Below are 6,852 nucleotides of genomic sequence, written 5' to 3'. Positions count from 1 at the left end.
GGTTCAGTCCAGAGACTACGAGCATGTTCCAGTTTACTTTCTGTTCAGTAATTTTGGAAAATATGACCGATTTGATTCTGGTTAGAAAGCGCTTGGATCAGCGACTTTAAAACACCCCACGACCGCAAACGACTTTGGACGTTAACCAGAAATGCATTACTATTCAGGATCTCATCCGTCCTAAACCCTGGGGTCAGAGCACCGGTGGTTTCCATTAACTTCAGGTGATGATGATGAAAGATCCACGGGGGAGAATCCCACGATCCGTGGAAAACTAAAAGCAAGCCGCGGACGCCCAGGGCGCGCGGGCCGGGAGTACCTCCCGCAGGTCCGGATCACCTGACTCGCGGAATTTGGGGCCGCGCGGGGTGGAAGGGGAGGGGAATGGTTAGCACCTCCCTTCCCGCTCCCGCGGGATCCGGGTCGGCGGGGGCCGGCGCCGGGCGGCCACGTGGTGGTGCTGCCCCCGCCCCGCCCCGCCGGCCCAGCCCGGGAGCCGCGGCGCCCACTGACCCCCGCAGCGGGGGAGGAGGAGGGACCGAGGCGCAGGAAGCTGAGCAGGAAGCGAGCCCGGCGTCCGCGTTTTTCCTGGGGAAGCGGCGGGCGGGGTGGCGCAGCCAGCGGGGCCCGGGAGCTGCCGCCGCCGCCTAGATGGGGTGAGTGCGCGGCGCCGAGAGTCGGGAGGCTCCCCGGAGCGGGCTCGCGGGCTCCGGTCCCCGCCTTTGTGTCTGGGGTTCGGACGAGGGAGGCGGCCAGATAGGCGCGGACGACGCGCCGGCGGAGTGGCTCGGCGAGCTGGCAGCGAGGGTCCCGCCACCAGTCCCTTGTCCCCGCCGGCCGCCCGCTGTCTGCAGAGGGCAGACTGGGAAACACAGGAAGAGGAGGATGGTGGGCGTCAGAGCAGAAAGGGAGGACGAGCCAAGTTAGGAGCGGGGTTTTCTCCTACCGGCCCCCGCGACTCGCAGGCCGGCTGGGGCAGGGGTGGGTGCGGAGGGAGCGCGGGTGGGAATGAATGACCAGTCCCCGGCAGGGCGTTCTGGGTGCCCCGAGTCGTCTCCCTGTCCCACCTGCCTGGCCCGCCTGCGTCTGGCTCCCCCCAGTCCCCGCTTCAGGGCTCGACCCGCCTCCGCGCTGAGCTTGGAGGAGCTGGGGAGGAAGGCGCGAGCGGGAGACTCGGGGGGCTCGGCGACCGAGGGTCCGCTATTGTTCTTTTTCTGACTCCGGGAGCCCTCCGCTGGCCCAAGGGTGCTGGCAGGGCCACTCCGGGCCTGCGACTGACCCCGCTCCCCGTCCTTCCTGTCCGTTTCCCCACCGCAGCTCCGAGGAGGGCCGGGAGGAGAGATGCTGGAGTTCGGGCAGCCTTCGGGCAGCTGGGGCTTTGGGAGGAGGCAGGATGTGGAGCCGCGCGCGAGAGGGGCGCCCGCCCGCCATCTATCCCAACCTCTGCCCGGGAGGGTGGGTACCCTCCCTAACCAACCCCCCCCCCCCCCCTTAGCTGCTGGCTCGGGCAGGTTTTTGTGCCTGCGGTTTAGTTTCTGCAGTTTGCAGAGTACATCTGCTAACCCCGGGCTCACGCTCTCCTTTGAGTTTGGACCTCGTCCCCCGCTTTTGTGGAGGGGGGTGGGCCTCAGAGCCGGGAGAGACAGCAGACGCGGCAGACGGAGCCCAGGGGAAAGTGGAGGCGCTGCAAGTGATCTCCCAGCTCCTGGGCTCTGTAGCCAGGCTTGGGCTTCTCCAAGGAGCCCAGCTCAGCGCAACTTTGTTTCCAGTGATTGGGGCAAATCTGCGGACTCAAGGCCGCTCACCTGAACCAGCGGCTTCCCTTGGCAACAGGCTCACAGGTGACTTAGATGGGTTTCTCTTTTCCTTCCGCGAGAGGAGACTACCGAGCGCCCTGCCAGTTCTCTGGAGAATGTCATCTCAAGACCGTCAGGGCCTGGCAGAGGGAGGAATTGTTTTACTGATCAGTGAGACTTAAAAGAAGTTCATCTTAGCGAGGAGAGTCTCACCTCCTTGAGGTCTGAACAAAGTTGGAAAAGAGAGAGTGTATCACAGAGAGGCTGGATTTTGATTGCTCTGTCCCCAGCCTGCAGAGTCGTTGTTTACAGGTGTGGCTGGGAATTTTATTACTGATGGATGTAATCAGATCATCCTTTCTTAATGATGCTTACTTAACCAGTGTCATATTTTTTCCCTTCCGCTTGTAAGATAATAGATTTTATGTGAGGAAATGTATCCAGTTCTTGTAATTTTTAACCAGTGCTTGCAGAACTTGGATTGGGAGAGGTGCTCCCATTCTGGGCTGTCTCCATTCATTGAAATGCTTCAGTAATGAATGTATTGTATCATTCACACTCCTTAGATGTGTTTTTATGGCTTTTTTTGGGGGGGGGGAGGGAGGGAGGGTTATAACCCTGCTGAAAAATCTTATTACTATTATCTGTGAAATTGAAATAAAGTAATGGATGCTGGGCCTTGGAGAGTCAATGGGGACGTGATGTAGTGCCCGTGTCTGCTAGTAGTGTATCTGACAATGAAGTTCTGTCTCCAGACTGCCACTTCTATAGCATCTTTGAGGCCGGCACACCTAGTATCACTCACCTTTTAAAGGTGAAGAACCTGAGCTTTGCAAGTTCGGGGAACTCGGCCTTGGAGTCACTGGAATGTGATGAAGGAGCTTTGTCTCTCTGTTCCTTCCTTCTAGCCTTCCGCTTTTTCCAAATAAAAGTATGAAAAATCTCAAACGTACCTAAAGAGAACGTAGTAAGGCTTCCATTTTTCCACGACTTATGTTTGAGTTGCTAATCTTTCCATATTTGCTTCATACCCCCCCACACCTGCCCCTTAAAAATAAACTGTAACTGAAATATTTTATCCATCCTTCCTCCTCTGCCTCCATCCTCAGGTAACCACTAACGTGAAGTCAGTGTACACAGTGCCCAAAGGTGTTTGGTACTTCGGTATTACATATCCGCAAACTGTATCTGCGAGCTTGTGTGTTTAACATTTTATTTAAATGGCATAATTCTATATACACACGGCTTGCATTTTTAAATTTGTCATTATGTGTTTGAGGTACATGTAGATCTTATTTACTTTAGCTGCTACAGAGAACTCTAGTGTAGGAATAAATTATAGCATACGCTTTTCCTCACCAAGAGAAAATTTGAGTTTCCACTTTTTCACTGTTACACTTTTTCTTCAGAGGACAGTTGATCTTTCCCACTTTTTTACTGTAACAGTGCTGCAGTCAACATCTGAGACATGTTCCCTTGAGTAGTTTCTTTGTTACACACCTATACATTTGATTCCTGGGTAGTGAGATCTAGGTAATGATGCATTTATTATTTCTTCCTCAGCAATATGTAGGGTGTATGTAGGGTCTCTCCTGGTTATTTGCTGAATGAAAAGTGAAATTGATCCATTTTTAGCTCTAAGAGTGTTAGTTGGCTGGATTCTTTAGTTTTTTCAATTAAAAAAAATAAGAGTGCCTCTTAATTCTAAAGTTGGAGCATCAGACAGAAGTGTGGTGCTGAGTTTGGGATACGTGTGCTGAAGCCTTTTCTTGGCCAGTCACTGGTGGTGTAACCCTGGGTTACTCACTCTACCTTCTCTTCCTCATTTCTTCAGACTTGGAAAGATTAAGGGGCTTGAGTATGCATTTACAAAGGCACATTCCTGCTCTAAGTGTGTATGAAAATACGGCTGTGTTCATGACATTTTGCCCTGAATTGTAACCTCTTAATCTGGAAGCAGTTCAAGGCATTTAAACCTATTGGTTTCCTCATTATTCCTTCAAATTACCAGGCACACTCCTGTCTCAGAGCCATCGCGTTTACTGTTCCCAGTCTCTGGACTGCTCTTCCCCTAGATGTCTCCAGGGCTGTGGCCCTCAACCCCTTAGCTCTTCACTTAGACGTCACCTTCTCAGCCCATCTTCCCTGGCCGCCCCCTTCCAGCATGTCCTGCTGCTCTTTTCTCCTTTATCTGTTTGTTTATTTATTCATCCATTTACTTATTTATTTTTGACCAGGGGTCGAACCCGGGCCCCCAACAGTGAAAGCACCAGTCCCTAACCACTGGACACGGAGAGTTCCCTTTTCTCCTTTATTTTCTTCCATGGCACTTAATTGCCTTCAAACTTGCCAGAAGTTTGTATTAGTTTGGTTCATATCAGTAGTATGTCTGTCCTTACTAGAATATGTGCTCCAGGAAGACAGGGGTTTTGTCTGTTTTTGTGTACTGTTGAATCCCTAGTGTCTAGAACATTGTTGACGTACCGTAAGTACTCACATGTTTGTTGAATGAAAGAATTTCATGCTTTTTTGTTGTGATTTTTCTACTTAGAATTTCTCTTAGCACATATCGGATATCCTAAGTGGTGCTGGCTGTTCTCCCAGCTGTATTTGAGTGCCCCAGATGTCGTATTTACAGGTTGCATCAGGATAAAAACACAGGTTCTTATACACAAAGCACTTCATTTAAGTCTGTGTGATCTATCCCACAAAGCACTTGTGCCTTCATATTTTTCCGCAGCATTTACCTAAACCTGAATTCAAAAGAAAATATAAGTAACACGATGCTCAGAAGCACACCCATCTTTCCTTTTCTTGGTACCTGAGCTTTCCCACATTTTAAATGTGGAAGATGTATAACCAAGTGATGTTCCCCCTCCATTCCATACAGGATCCAAACAGACTAGAAACGGTCTCGAGTAACACCCACCACACTGAATTTCTAAGAATAGAAAGTGCATTTCTCCGGATTGTTGCAGAGGGTTTACTCATCATTGCTCTGATTTTGTGCATTCATCCTGAGGTGGTGTTTTCTTTTTTCTGTGGTTGAGGGGAACGGTGACCTTAATCTGAAGATCCAGGAGAAACCAGTATATATAGTAGTGTACCCAGAAATACTTAAAAAACTGTCACATCATAAAATCCTTAACTCGTGGTACTGAAAACATTCACTGTTAGTGCCGTGCATTATTTTGCTAAAAGCCAACTGGATTTCCTCTACGTAGGAGAAATGATGAATATAGGAGTTGACAAAGCAAAGCTAAATGTATCAAAGGCCTCTTGGGTATGTTTTAAATAGGTGATAGGGAAAAGGAGTCTAGATTTTCCCCCCATTATTTATCTATATAGGTATATGATACTGATGGTATCTTTTTAAAAAAATCATTAAGATGCTGCATGATCTAGAGATTATTTCTTTTTGTTTTATCGCTACCCACGAGCTGAAAAGTGTTGGTTTAATGAAAGAGAAATGTTGTTAATCAAACCTCCGTTTCCCAACTCTAGCCATCTACAATGAACAGACTGCTCTAGCCTTTGATATCAGACTCACTGGTTATTAGTCAATTTAGTCAATATTTTAATAAGTAACTGTAACTGTACAGACTTAGCCATGTGTTTTAAAACAAAACATTTTTCTCTTTGAAGTATGCCTCATTCTTCATGCTTATATTGTGTCCAGTAGAGTATCTGTCACATAGTAGGTGGTTAACATTGAACTACATACACACACACACCCCCCCCCCACACACCCCCACCCCCCCCCCCCACCCACCCACCCACCCAGGGCCATATAGTCCTTCAGGGTGGCCATCAGATATTGAGCTTTCGGAGGCTAGAGGAGAATTTAAACAGTAATCAAAAGGCCGAGGAGTAGAGGTAGTTAGCAAAATGCTAAGGTTGAAGTTCAGAAGATGTAGTTCTTTCTCAGGCAAGTCACATCACCTCTATAAGCCTTGGTTCTCTTGCCTATCGTTAAGAAACCCCTTTCTGCCCTATCCACCCTTTGGAGCAGTTACTGTGTCTTAACTGCTTCACCAGCTGGTTTTGTGTGATGGGTCTCACCTCATTTAACCTTACCTGGGATCTTGTCCAGTTCTTTCTGTAGTAAATGGCATTCACTGGAAATAGTGTCTTGCCTTATAAATTCCACAACCATTGGTCACCCCTGGGTAAGGGGCAACCTTTGGGAGTTCATGACTTATCCACCCCTGCTTCTAAATGAACGGAATCCAGTTGTGAGAAAAGTTGGTTGTAGTCCAAGAAGTTTATTCTACAGTGGAAGAAAATATATACTCTTTTCCTTTATTTTTTTCTTAAATTGACATTTAGTGAACACCAAAGTTTATCAAGTAACCAAACGTAAGCAGTTCATCCTCTACTATATCAGTTTCCCTCAAAATCAATTACTACTTTTAAACCTCAATTCAACTTTTCTTATCCCTGTTAAGTATTGCAGTTGTTAAGAGCAGTATCAGTATTTTTCTTTTTTTCTTTTTCCTTTGCTTACTAGATGAATTCAGTTTGCTTAATCCAGAGTGTTTTCTTTTTAAAGAGCTAAATGACTCTAGAATTAACAGCCCAGCAGCATCTCTCTCTTTTCACTTTCACTACATCTGTCCAGTTCCCTTTGCTGGCTGAAGTGACAGAAACCCAGCCAGGAAAAAGAGCTCTGGCAGAGCTCACTGGTGGGGAGTAAAAGGCTGAGCAGCTTCCTTTGCCCTAGGGCAGCACAGAGTCAAGTGTTTTCCTCCAAGAGGAGTTCATTCTGCAAACCGAGGCAGGCCATCTAGCAGTGATTCTTCAATATTTTTGAGTCAAAGATGGACACTTTTGCAAATTGGATGCAGGTGTTGGACCACTTTTCCTAGGGGGAAATTCACTTATATGAAATGATGCTGTACATTTGTAATCCTTGTCAGTTTCAAGAGGTTCATGGAAGTCCCTGTGTGTGAAGCCCAGTTATGAACCTCTTTGGAATCCCCAGGTTAACGCAAGATCTATCGAATGTACCTAGAAAACCTTGTTGCCTTTGTCCTGTTTACCTTTAACAGCCACC

The 6,852-nt window shown here is 48.0% G+C and overlaps 1 protein-coding gene across 8 annotated transcripts in view; it reads left to right on the top strand.

Moving 5' to 3' along the window:
* The first annotated feature begins 405 nt into the window (after positions 1-405).
* The window catches only part of RAI14 (retinoic acid induced 14), a 147,085-nt gene continuing 140,638 nt past the window's right edge, over positions 406-6,852 (top strand). For 5 of the 8 annotated variants that reach the window (XM_049708000.1, XM_049707998.1, XM_049707996.1 and 2 more), the window contains exon 1: positions 406-656. The gene's annotated coding sequence lies outside the window, so the exon portion shown is untranslated. The remainder of the gene's footprint in view (positions 657-6,852) is intronic. The other 3 variants (XM_004266016.3, XM_004266015.3, XM_033421294.2) reach the window with 1 other exon arrangement.

Source organism: Orcinus orca, chromosome 3 (genome assembly GCF_937001465.1).
Source record: "Orcinus orca chromosome 3, mOrcOrc1.1, whole genome shotgun sequence".
In the NCBI taxonomy this organism is placed as follows: domain Eukaryota; kingdom Metazoa; phylum Chordata; class Mammalia; order Artiodactyla; family Delphinidae; genus Orcinus; species Orcinus orca.
This window is presented reverse-complemented; position numbering and strand designations above follow the sequence as displayed.